The sequence below is a fragment of the Chiloscyllium punctatum genome, chromosome 22 (genome assembly GCF_047496795.1).
Source record: "Chiloscyllium punctatum isolate Juve2018m chromosome 22, sChiPun1.3, whole genome shotgun sequence".
NCBI classification, from domain to species: Eukaryota; Metazoa; Chordata; class Chondrichthyes; order Orectolobiformes; family Hemiscylliidae; genus Chiloscyllium; species Chiloscyllium punctatum.
The window spans coordinates 67,739,279-67,752,374 of record NC_092760.1 but is presented as its reverse complement, the minus strand read 5'-3'; the positions used below and the strand labels follow the sequence as shown (position 1 = coordinate 67,752,374).

The following is a 13,096-nucleotide window of genomic DNA, read 5'->3' as shown; positions in this document are numbered from 1 at the left end:
AGGAGTTTTCTACAGGCCTCCTAATAGTCCGAGAGACGTAGAGGAAAGTATTGCAAGGATGATTCAGGAGAAGAGTGAAAGTAGTAGGGTGGTTGTTATGGGGGACTTTAACTTCCCAGATATTGACTGGGAAAGCTATAGCTCGAGTTTGTTAGATGGGTCGGTGTTTGTCCAATGTGTGCAGGAGGGTTTCCTGAAACAATATGTAGACAGGCCAACAAGAGGTGAGGCCATACTGGATTTGGTTCTAGGTAATGAACCAGGCCAGGTGTTAGACTTAGAGGTAGGTGAGCACTTCGGGGACAGTGACCACAACTTGGTGACTTTTACTCTTGTGATGGAAAGGGATAAGTGGGCACTGCAGGGCAGGAGTTATAGCTGGGGGCAGGGAAATTATGATGCGGTGAGGCATGACTTAGGATGTGTGGATTGGAAAAATAGGCTTCAAGGGAAGGACACAAATGATATGTGGAGCTTGTTAAAGGAGCAGCTATTGGGTGTCCTTGAGAAGTATGTACCAGTCAGGCAGGGAGTAAAGGGTCTTGTGAGGGAGCCCTGGTTTAATAAGGAATTGGAATCCCTTGTAAAAGGGAAGAGGGCGGCCTATGTAAAGATGAGGCGTGAAGGTTCACTTGGGGTGATTGAGAGTTATAAGGTAGCCAGGAAGGATCTAAAGAGAGAGCTAAGAGCAGCGAGAAGGGGACATGAAAAGTCCTTGGTTGGTAGGATTAGGGAAAACCCTAAGGGTTTCTATAGGTATGTCAGGAATAAAAGAATGACTAGGGTAGGAATAGGTCCTGTCAAGGATAGTAGTGGGAAGTTGTGCGTGGAGGCAGAGGAGATTGGTGAGACACTAAATCAATACTCTTCATCAGTATTCACTGTTGCTGATGTGAATATTGAGTCACAAGTGATTAGAATGGATGGCTTTGAAGTATGTAGGGAAGAGGTCTGGGGAATACTGGAAAGAGTGAAAATAGATAAGTCCCCTGGGCCTGATAGCATTTATCCTAGGATCCTCTGGGAAGCTAGGGAGGAGATAGCGGAGCCATTGGCCTTGATTTTTATGTTGTCGTTGTCTACAGGAATAGTGCCAGAAGACTGGAGGATAGTGAATGTGGTCCCCTTGTTCAAGAAGGGGAGTAGGGACAGCCCTAGTAACTAAAGGCCAGTGAGTCTCACTTCTGTTGTGGGCAAAGTCTTAGAGTGAATTGTAAGGGATAGGATTTATGAACATCTGGATAGGAATAATGTGATCAAGGATAGTCAGCATGGTTTTGTGAAGGGCAGGTCATGCCTCACAAAACTTATTGAGTTCTTTGAGAAGGAGACCAAGGAAGTGGATGAGGGTAAAGCAGTAGATGTGGTGTATATGGATTTTAGCAAGGCGTTCGATAAGGTACCCCATGGTAGGCTACTGCAAAATTTACGGAGGTATGGCATTGAGCTTACATTAGAGGTTTGGATTAGGAATTGGCTGGCTGGAAGGAGACAGAGGGTAGTAGTTGATGGTGAAGGTTCATCTTGGAGTGCAGTTGTTACCGGTGTTCCACAAGGATCTGTTTTGGGACCATTGCTGTTTGTCATTTTCATAAATGACCTGGAGGAGGGGCTTGAAGGCTGGGTGAGCAAGTTTGCGGATGATACGAAAGTCGGTGGAGTTGTGGACAGCGAAGAAGGATGTGGCAGGTTACAGCGGGATATAGATAAGTTGCAGAGCTGGGCAGAAAGGTGGCAAATGGAGTTCAATGTAGCTAAGTGTGAAGTCATTCACTTTGGTAGGAGTAACAAGAAGATGGATTACTGGGCTAATGGTAGGCTACTTGGTAGTGTGGATGAGCAGAGGGATCTTGGTGTCCATGTACACGGATCTCTGAAAGTTGCCACCCAGGTAAATAGTGCGGTGAAGAAGGCATATGGCGTACTGGGCTTTATTGGTAGAGGAATTGAGTTCCGGAGTCCTGAGGTCATGTTGCAGTTGTATAAGACTCTGGTGCAGCCTTATCTGGAGTATTGTGTACAGTTTTGGTCGCCATACTATAGGAAGGATGTGGAGGCACTGGAACGGGTGCAGAGGAGGTTTACCAGGATGTTGCCTGGCATGGTAGGACGATCGTATGAGGAAAGGCTGAGGCACTTGGGGCTGTTCTCATTGGAGAAAAGAAGGTTTAGGGGAGATTTGATAGAGGTGTACAAGATGATTGGGGTTTAGATAGGGTTGACAGTGAGAACCTTTTTCCGCGTATGGAGTCAGCTGTTACTAGGGGACACAGCTTTAAATTAAGGGGAGGTTGGTATAGGACAGATGTTAGGGGTAGATTCTTTACTCAGCGGGTTGTGAGTTCATGGAATGCCCTGCCAGTATTAGTGGTGGACTCTCCCTCTTTATGGTCATTCAAGCGGGCATTAGATAAGCATATGGAGGTTATTGGGCTAGTGCAGGTTAGGTAGGCTTTGGTCGGCGCAACATCGAGGGCCGAAGGGCCTGTACTGCGCTGTATTTTTCTATGTTCTATGTTCTATGTTCAGAAAGTTAAAATCCCCTACCATAGCTACCCTATTATTCTTACAGATAGCTGAGATCTCCTTACAAGTTTGCTTCTCAATTTCCCTCTGACTATTGGGGAGTTTATAATACAATCCCAATAAGGTGATCATTCCTTTCTTATTTCTCAGTTCCATCCAAATAACTTCCCTGGATGTATTTCCTGGAATATCCTCCCTCAGCATAGCTGTAATGCTATCCCTTATCAAAAATGCCACTCCTTCTCCTCTCTTGCCTTCCTTTCTATCCTTCCTGTAGCATTTGTATCCTGGAACATTAAGCTGCTAGTCTTGCCCATTCCTGAGCCATGTTTCTGTAATTGCAACGATATCCCAGTCCCATGTTCTCAACCATGCCCTGAGTTCATCTGCCTTCTCTGTTAGGCCCCTTGCATTGAAATAAATGCAGTTAATTTATTAGTCCTACCTTGTCCCTGCCTGCCCTGGCTGTTTGACTCGCTTCTGTTCTCAACTGTACCAGTCTCAGATTGACCTCTTTCCTCACAATCTCCCTCACAATCTCCCTGGGTTCCCCCCCGCCCCCCAACCTTACTAGTTTAAATCCTCCTGAGGAGCTCTCGCAAATCTCCCTGTCGGTATATTAGTCCCCTTCCAATTTAGGTGTAAACCATCCTTTTACAGGTCACGTTTACCCCCAGAAGAGATTCCAGTGATCCAAAACCATGAATCTTTCTCCCATACACCAGCTCCTCAGCCGTGCAATCATCTGCTCTATCCTCCTAGTCCTACCCTCACTAGCTCATAGCACTGGGAGTAATCCAGATATTACTACTCTGGAGGACCTCCTTTATAAATACCTGCCTAACTCTCTGTAATCTTCCTTCAGAATCTCAATCTTTTCCCTTCCTATGTCGTTGGTTCCAATGTGGACAATGACCTTTTGCTGGCCCCTCTCCCCTGTGAGAACATTCTGCACCCTCTCTGAGACATCCTTGATCTGGCACCAGGGAAACAACACACCATTCTGCTTTTTCACTGCTGAATCGTCTGTCTGTACCTCGGACTAGAGAGTCACCTAACACAATTGATCTCTTGGAATCTGATGTACCCCTCGTTGCATTACAGCCAGTGTCAATACCAGACACTTGGCTGTTCATGCTACATTTCCCTGAGAATCCATCAGCACCGCCCCCCCCCCCCTCCCCCGCCACATTTCCAAAACAGCATATATGTTTTAAATGGGGATAGCCACACCAGGCTCCTGCACTAGCTGCCTACCTCTCTTACCTTTCCTGGAATTAACCCATCTATGTGACTGTATCTGAGACTTTCCTCCCTTCCTATAACTACCATCCATCACATACTGTTGCTGTTGCAAATTCCTCAATGGTTCTAACTGTCTCTCCAACCGATCCATTTAATCTGATAAGATTCGCAACCAACAACATTTATTGCAGATATGATCCGCAGTAACCCTTAAACTCTCTTTAACTCCCACATCTGACAAGACACACATATCACTCGACTAAAGGCCATTTTTGTTCCTTCACAATCTACAGCCCCAGAAAATAATACGTTTGTATTACTCTACAAAACACTGCCCCAGGTTAAATTGATAGTCATGGCCTATATTTTAAGTTTAATCAAGAGACATATCTCAAAAAACATATAATCAAGAAAGAACCCACTCTACTTACTACTGCAGACTTTCTGTAGATCCCACTTAAAAACAATACACTTATCTGCTTCTGTGCTGTGAACTTCGCCCAAACAGTTCCTCTAAGATCAGTTGTGAATTTCAGTTTGTTAATTTTCCCAGACGCACTCTGATGTCCAGCGATACATGAATTCAAACAGCAAAGGCAGTAACTGTGGAGGTTTACTGCTTGTCAGTTTCTTTCTCTCTCTCCTGCACTGACCTCACCATGTGCTTCCTTTGTCTGTTCTTCTCCCTTTTAAAACTGCTGTTGTTTTGACTTTCTCTTTCCAAACTTCCAAAAGAATGCATCAGCATATAAAACAGTAATTGCTGCTCTTGGAATTCAAGAAAATCACCTCCAACACCTAAAATACCTCAATAAAGGAGCAGCTGTTACACCCAGCAATTTTTCCCATCCTCCATCTTGGATTACCCAGAATGGTGTTATGACCTGCTTTTTCCTTTATGTGTTTAGGTTTTCTTGAGTTGGTGATGTCTTTCCTGTGATGATTTCATTTCCAGTACTTTTTCTCAGAGAGTGGTAAATGACATCCAAGTTGATGTGATGTTGATAGAGTTCCGGTTAGAATGCCATGCTTCTGGGAATTCTCATGCATGTCTCTGTTTGGCTTGTCCTAGGATGGATGTGTTATCCCAGTCGAAGTGGTGTCCTTGCTCTTCTGTATCTCGGGATACTAGTGATAGTGGGTCATGTCTTTTTATGGCTCTTTGATGTTCATGTATCCTGGTGGCTAGTTTTCTGCCTGGTTGTCCAATGTAGTGTTTGCTACAGTTCTTGCAAGGTATTTTGTAAATGATGTTCATTTTGCTTGTTGTCTGTGTAGGGTCCTTCAAGTTCATTTATTGCTGTTTTGTGTGTTGGTGGGTTTGTGGGCTACTGTGATGACAGGAGGTCTGAGTAGACTGGCAGTCGTTTCTGAGATGTCTTTGATATAGTGGAGAGTGGCTAGGGTTTCTGGACGTGTTTTGTCTGCTTGTTTGGGTTTTTTGATGAGAAATTGGCAGACTGTGTTCATTGGGTATCTGTTCTTTTTGAATATGCTGTATGGGTGATTTTCCTTGGTTCGTCGTAGTTCCTCTGTGCTGCAGTGTGTGGTGGCTCATTGAAATAATGTTCTAATGCAGTTTTGTTTGTGAGTGTTGGGATGATTGCTTCTGTGGTTCAGTATTTGGTCTGTATGTGTTGTTTTTCTGTAGACGCTTGTTTGAAGTACCCTATTGACTATTCACTCTACTGTGACATCTAGGAATGGCAGTTTGTTGTTGGTTTCCTCCTCTTGTGAATTTTGTACCAGTAAGGATATTATTGATGGTCTTAAAGATTTCTGTTAATTTGTTTCATTTGGTTGGTGACAAAGGTATCATCTAAGTAGTGGACCCAAAGTTTGAGTTGGATGGTTGGCAGAGCTGTTTGTTCGAGTCTCTGCATTACTGCCTCTGCTAAGAAACCTGATATCAGAGATCCCACGGGTGTTCTGTTGGCTTTTCTGTAGGTTTTGTTATTGAACGTGAAGTGGGTGGTAATGCGTAGGTCCACTAGCTTGATGATGCTGTCTTTGCTGATGACGTTGCTGGTGTTTGGTGTATGTTTTTGGTTCTTCTAACAATGGAGTTAATGTTTCTTTGACCAGGTTGATGTTGATGAATGTGAACAGGACTGTTATATCAAAGGAGACCATTATTTCATCCTCTTCTGTCTTGGTGTTTTTGATAGTGTTCAGGAATTCTTGGCTGGAGTGAATGGAGTGGTGTGAGTCTTCTACTAAATGTTTTAGTCTTTGGTGTAGTTCCTTGGCTAGTCTGTACGTTGTTGTTGTTCCAGGTAGCGAGACTATGGGTTTGAGGGGGGCTCCTGGTTTGTGAATTTTGGGTAGTCTGTAGAAGCGTGGTGTGTTAGATCCATCTGGTTTCATTTTTTGGAAGTCTACTTTGTTTAATTCTCCAGATTTCTGAAGTTTTTTGTGTAGGGTTGTGATTCTGTTCTCTAGTTGTGGGGTCGTGTCCATCACCACCTATTGGTAAGTTTCGCTATTTGCCAGCAGTGTGTTCACTTTCTCAATTTAGTCTGTCAGTTTAAAATGACTGTCAAGCATCCTTTGTCTGCAGGTGGGATAACTACATTGGACAAATAGGCAGAAACTTGCCACCAGGATACATGAACATCAGCTAACCATAAAAAGACATGACCCACTATCACTAGTTTCCCTAGTATCCATAAGGAAGGACACCACTTCGAACTGGGACAACACATTCATCCTAGGATAAGCCAAACAGTGACATGCATGAGAATTCCTAGAAACATGGCATTCTAACTGTAACTTTATCAACAAACACATTGACTTGGACCCCATTTACCACCCTCTGTGACAAAGAACAGGACATAACATTACAGGAAATGACATCACTAACCCAAGGAAACCTAAAGACATAAATAGAAAGCAGGTCATAACACCAGTACTTCACCGGAGGCTCACTGATAATGTTACATAGTATGGTGACAAAACATCTGAAAATGAATCTTCCAGTTCAGCAAGCAAACTTAAATCCATCACAGAGACATGGCTGAAAGAGGGACAGGATTGGCTGCTTAACATTCCAGTATATCAATGTTTAAGGCGAAATTTACTCACTCCCAACCACATTCTCTAATTCTTGCATAATTTGGTTTTGTTTACCTTCCCGCAATTTGACACCTTCATCTGAGGACTACTTTTTTCCTTATCCATAAGAATCCAAACACTTATAGAATTATGGTCATATTCCCAAAATGCTCCCCCAGTGAAACTTTGTTCACCTTGCCGGACTCATTTTCCAATACCGGGTGCAGAATAGCCCCCTCCCTCATTGGACTATTCACATACCGTTTCAAAAAAAAACTCTCCTGGGCACACCTAACAAATTGCTCCCCATCCAAAATCTCTGGCATTCAGGGAGTCCCAATCTATATGGGGGAAGTTAAAATCATCCACCACAACAGCTGTGTTACTTTCACATCTTTCCAGAATCTGACTGCATATCTCTTCCTCTATCTCCCATTGGTAGTAGGGAGGTCTGTAGTACAATCCCAGCATTGTGATTGCACCTTTTCTATTCCTGAGCTCTATCCATAATGCCTTGCTGTAAGATCCCCACAGGGTGTCCTCCCTCAATGCAGCTGAGTTATTTCCCTAACCAGTAATGCACCTCCCACACACCTTTTGCTTCCTCCTTTGTCTCGTCTAAAACATTGATATCTTAGAATGTTAAGATACCAATCCTGTCTCTCTTTCAACCATGTGTCTGTGATAGCAACAACATCACAATTGCATGCATCAATCCAGGCTCTAATTTCATCATCTTACTGTTATACTTCTTGCATTGAAGCAAATACATCCAAAGCCTCTAATTCCGCTGAGCTCACTAATCTCTCCCATGTTGCTCTTCTTCTTAGCTATATTTGCCTTAGTCTCAAGCTTTTCCCAGTCTTTATACTTACTGATCTGCTGCTCCACACTAGTTTAAACCCTCTGAGTGGCACTATGAAACCTCCCTGCCAGAATATTGGTGCCCCTCCAGTTTAGATACAATCTGGCCATCTTGTACAATTCCAACCTTCCTTGGAAGATTTTCCAATGATCCACATATCTGAAGTCTTTCCCCCGCACCAGATCTTTAGTGACGTCTTCAATTATATTATGTCTCTTGTACTATGTCTCTGTTTCTAGCCTCAGTAGCACGTAGCATAGGCCATGTATCATTATTATTCTAACTCTTACTGTACTGCATTTGGAACAATGTCAACTACAGGTTTAGGGGTGCAAAAATCAAAATATTTCAGAAGTTTTGAAGTGCAGAGAGGTGGAGATGGAGTATATCATTTACTTGTCAAATTGAGGGGTCTTTTCAATCAATATTTGAAGACATTTGAGCATATTTGAAGTCTCCTTCCAGCTGGCAATGGAGAAAGATTAGGAAGGTGGAGGTTTACCTCTGACAACAACCTGCCACTTTATAGCACTGCTACTACTGCAGCAACCTGATCTCCCTGACATCTATCTAATCAACAGTACTAATAGCTCTCATTCAATATAAAAATCAACAGCACAAATTTATCCAATAGGCCAACCTGTATGAAAAATAAATCTCTCTACATTTAATCATTCACTTCATGTTACATTAGAGTGTCACTACAGATGACAATTTCAAGAAATAGGCCTGATGAACAGGCTGAAGTACAGGAATCTGAGTCCAACTCTCATTTGGGAAGAAATAAATTCTAGTAGATAAATGGAGTGTGGGTATTAAAGGGTCAACAAGAATTTAAAAGTTTTTTTTAAACCAAAGTGAGCAATTGATTGACTCATTTTTCTTAGGACTAAAGCATCAGTAGAATTCTGTCAGTGCTAGTTTGATAGCACAAGTATGCAAAGAAGTAAATGAAGCTACAATAATCAGGATGTGGAGGGAAGACAATAACAAAAGAGAAAGATTTGCATCTTGGATTTTATTTCTCTTAAATATATATTTACTCTTTAAAAGAAGTTTACACATTTGTAGTTTGCTACAGACTATATGCTATAATCTAGGTTTCACAGTACTTACAGTTACATTCAGTAAGGATTATTTATAATTATATAGTTACATTAGGATGAGGGGTGTTAATCTTGTCACTTGTCAATGGTAAATTAAAGAACTGCAGGCTAAGGGATAATGATAATTAGAATTTATTAGACAGTCTACTGTCAATTCAAAGTCACTTAATTTGAATTACTGGATAATTCAAATTCAAATTGTGCTAAAATAAAGTGCTGTTTTATTCCAGTTGCTTAATTCAGATTACCAGATAATTCTATTACTTTATGAAAAAAGTCAGTAAATGAACAGCAAACTGAGTAGAATTGGGTCAGATTTCATTTTCTTGTACACGGGCACAGTGAAAAAACCTTTTAAATTGAGATATTAGAGTTGTAAGAATATGAAGAATCAGCACAAGGTCGTTCATCGTCTGATGAAAAACCAGGTATAATGAATAGGTATGAATAGGTAATTGTTTTTAGAATAGTCATTTTATGATCAAATTAAGTTAGCAGAGAGATGGTGATCAGCAGCTTGTAATATAATTATGAACCCTTTAGTGTTAAATGGATTATTGTTAAAGATAAATATTTAAATTGAACCCACTTGCTGTCATTTGCCCCTATTTAACAGCGTTGTTTCAATTATGGAAGCATTACTAGAATTTTCTTCGGATATATTAGATTTTACTGGAGAGAATGTTGAGTCGAAGCAGTAACAATATTCTATACCAGCTTGTCCCACAATATAATGGTGCTAAAATATAACATTTCATAATATCACAATTCAAGAAGCCTAGATTCCAGTTATTTTCAGTGCTCAAGCCGAAAAGAATAATGTTTGTGCGAAGATTTGTAGCTTGGGTGCTCGTTGTTGTGATTCTGTTTGCCGAGCTGGAAATTTGTATTGCAGACGTTTCGTCCCCTGTTTAGGTGACATCGTCAGTGCTTGGGAGCCTTCTGTGAAACGCTTCTGTGATCTTTTCTCCGGCATTTATAGTGGTTTGAATCTGCCGCTTCTGGTTGTCAGTTCCAGCTGTCTGCTGCAGTGGCCAGTATATTGGGTCCAGGTCGATGTGCTTGTTGATTGAATCAGTGGATGAGTGCCATGCCTCTAGGAATTCCCTGGCTGTTCTCTGTTTGGCTTGTCCTATAATAGTAGTGTTGTTCCAGTCAAACAGGAAGACAGCTAATGATCCGCATCCATGAACACCAACTAGCCACGAAACAACACGACCAGCTATCCTTAGTAGCCACACATGCAGAAGACAAGCAACACAAGCAACAGAAGACAATCAACGAAGGTTCTGAAAGCACAGTCATACTGATCTCAACATTAACAGTTTCTATCTCTATAGATGCTGCCAGACATGCTGAATTTCTCCTGAATTATGTTTTTATTATGAATTTTATTACATTGGCATCATAAAATGATGCTTCCTTAAAGTACCCTGTCAGCTTAGAAAATGCTAGCCAGTTTCTCTAATGTCCTTCCCAATGAGCACTTATGCTTTTGTCAATTCAGCAAGCTGCCAAAATCAATCCCATCAATTTGACACATATCACAGCCTCCCATAAAGGTCAGTATTAAAGGTAAATAGGATGATTCATTAAGGCTTTTATGTCATTGTAACTACAATCCCATTCATAGAGTCATAGAGATGTACAGCATGGAAACAGACCTTCGGTCCAACCCGTCCATGCTGACCAGATGTCCCAACCCAATCTAGTCCCACCTGCCAGCACCCGGCCCATATCCCTCCAAACCCTTCCTATTCTTATACCCATCCAAATGCCTCTTAAATGTTGCAATTGTACCAGTCTCCACCACATCCTCTGGCAGCTCATTCCATACACATTCCTGCTGACTTTCTCTGCCAGCTCCATCTAGACTTTTTTTTGATGGAGGAAGGTGTCCTTTTGCCAATCTCCAGCATGAGAACCATTCACTAAAAGCCTGGAGGAGAACTTGAAGAGTCAATGTTAAACCAATGGTCTTACAGCTTTAGGATCCTCCACTTTGAGTGGCAGCAGCAAGAGGGGGAATGGAACAAGCTTATTGTTAGAGATATTATTTCCTCCTTGGTAAAGGAGCCAGAATGAGACTCTGCTTGCAATGTAACACGAGAATGGAGCAAACCTCTGGCCTTCTCCACACTGCTTCAGTATCAGCTCTAATTGCTGCTCTTTTTCCACAACTGTATGTGAAAAAAAAATGTGCAGGTTAGGTGAATTGGCCATGCTAAATTGCCCTATAGTGTTAGGTGAAGGGGCAAATGTAGGGTAATTGGTCTGGGTGGGTTACGCTTCGGCGGGTCGGTGTGGACTTGTTGGGCCGAAGGGCCTGTTTCCACACTGTAAGTAATCTAATCTAAGTAAGTAATCTAATCTAATCAAATGCCAATGACCCTAAGGCTGCCAACAACCTGAAATATGTGGTCATTTAATTTGGTGACGGAGATTGACTTTCAGTTTATGCTTTGACCCCTTCGCACAGTTGTCCTACCATAAGCCCGATATTTATTTAGGAACCCACACAGCAGAGGTTGGCCAGCATTTCTGTCCATCAGCCACTAATCGGGAGCAGGAGAGAACAAACAATTCACTTTCCTTAAGCCACTGGAATGTGTTAAATACAATCCACAGCACAAATTAGAAATTGAACCTAGGGACTAGATTTTGTTGTCTCACAGTTGAAGGTGAGTCAGCAAGACATGGCCACTGATTAGTATAAGCAGAAGTTCTATTTCTGTTGGCAACTATTTTGTGGGACAAGTCACAGGGTGTGGATTAGGAAGCCTTCCCACCTCAATCAGTAGGCATGAGGTCACAACTTCCACATGGTAGACAGCCTTTAGGAACCCTCCGGAACCCTGCTGAGTGTGTACCTTACCAAATGCACTTTGGAAATGTATTGGATCTACTGGTTCCTCTTTACTTATCCTGCTGGTTATTTTCTCAAAAATCTAATAAGTTTGTCAGGCATGATTTCCTTTTCATGTTGACTGACTCTATTTGAGTGTATTACATATTTCTAAATGCTCTGCTATTGCATCTTTTATATTTGACTCTAACATTTTCCCAATGACAGATGTGAAGCTAACTGGTCTATCGCTACTGCTTTTTATTTTTCTCCCTCCTTGATTCAATAAGGGTGTTGATTCAATAAGGTCTAATTCCCTGGAACTTTTCCAGAATCTAAGGATTCTTTCAAGAATCCATCAGTTCATCCACTATCTATTAATACCCGAGGATGCAACTGTCAGGTTCAAGGGACCAATTGGCTTATATTCCCAGTAGCTTTCCTTGTACTTTTTCTCTAGTGATAGATGGTATATTTATTTCATCCCAAAATTGAGCCGTTACATTGTTTAGTAGTTTTGGAATGTGATACTCTTCTATTGTGAAGATTGTTGCAGAGTATTTACTCAATTGCTCGGCCATTTTCTGGATGCCCATTATTATTTTCCCAGGTTATGTAATTCAGGGTTATGTTCACTTTGTCTTTTTATGTATTTAAAGAATGTAAAGAAGCTCTTACTGTGCTGTGATATTACTTGCTATTTAATCCTTTGTTGTTTTGTTCTTGCCTTTTTTATAATTTTCTACCTTATTTGGTATTCTTCAGTTGATCTTTAAAACTTTCCTAAGTTTCTGGCTTACCACAAATCTTTGCTGTATTGTACTTCTTTTATTTCAATTTGATGCTATCCTTAACGTATGTGGTCAACAATAGTTAGTTTATCTCCTTCCTAGAGTCTTTCTTCCTCACTGGAATATATCTCCAGCCTCCTTTTCCAGCAATCCAATGTTCACTATTGCCTTTCTGTTACCTTTCAGATATCTTGAAAAAAAACTCTTGCAATCTTCTTTTATATTACCATCTAGCTTACCCTTATTTCATCTTCTCCCCTTTATGCTCTACTAATTTCTAAAGACTTCCTAATTCCTTTGGCTTCCACTAATCTTTTTCTTTTGCTTTTATACTGCCTCATCCTCCCGGAATATGTTTGTTCTTCCTTGGGATGAATTTCTACTATGCCTCCCGAATTGCTCCCAGAAACTCCTGCCATTGCTACTCCACTGTCTTCCCTGTTAGTGTCTCCTTCTAATCAACTCTGAACAGCTCCTGCTTCAAAGTCTTTGTAGTTACTTTTATTCAATTATAATACTGTTACATCTGATTGCACTTCTCTCTCTCAAACTGGAGGGTGAAATCTATCATATTATGGTCACTGTCCCATAGGGATTCCTTCTCCTTAACCACCAATCAAGTTTACCTCATTAGATATCACCAAATCCAGAATTGCCTGTTCCT

At 41.4% G+C, this 13,096-nt stretch overlaps 1 protein-coding gene across 3 annotated transcripts in view; it reads left to right on the top strand.

The window, feature by feature from the left end:
- Positions 1 to 13,096, top strand: part of immp1l (inner mitochondrial membrane peptidase subunit 1) — a 177,956-nt gene that overhangs the window by 28,144 nt on the left and 136,716 nt on the right. The gene's annotated exons all lie outside the window — the stretch shown is intronic.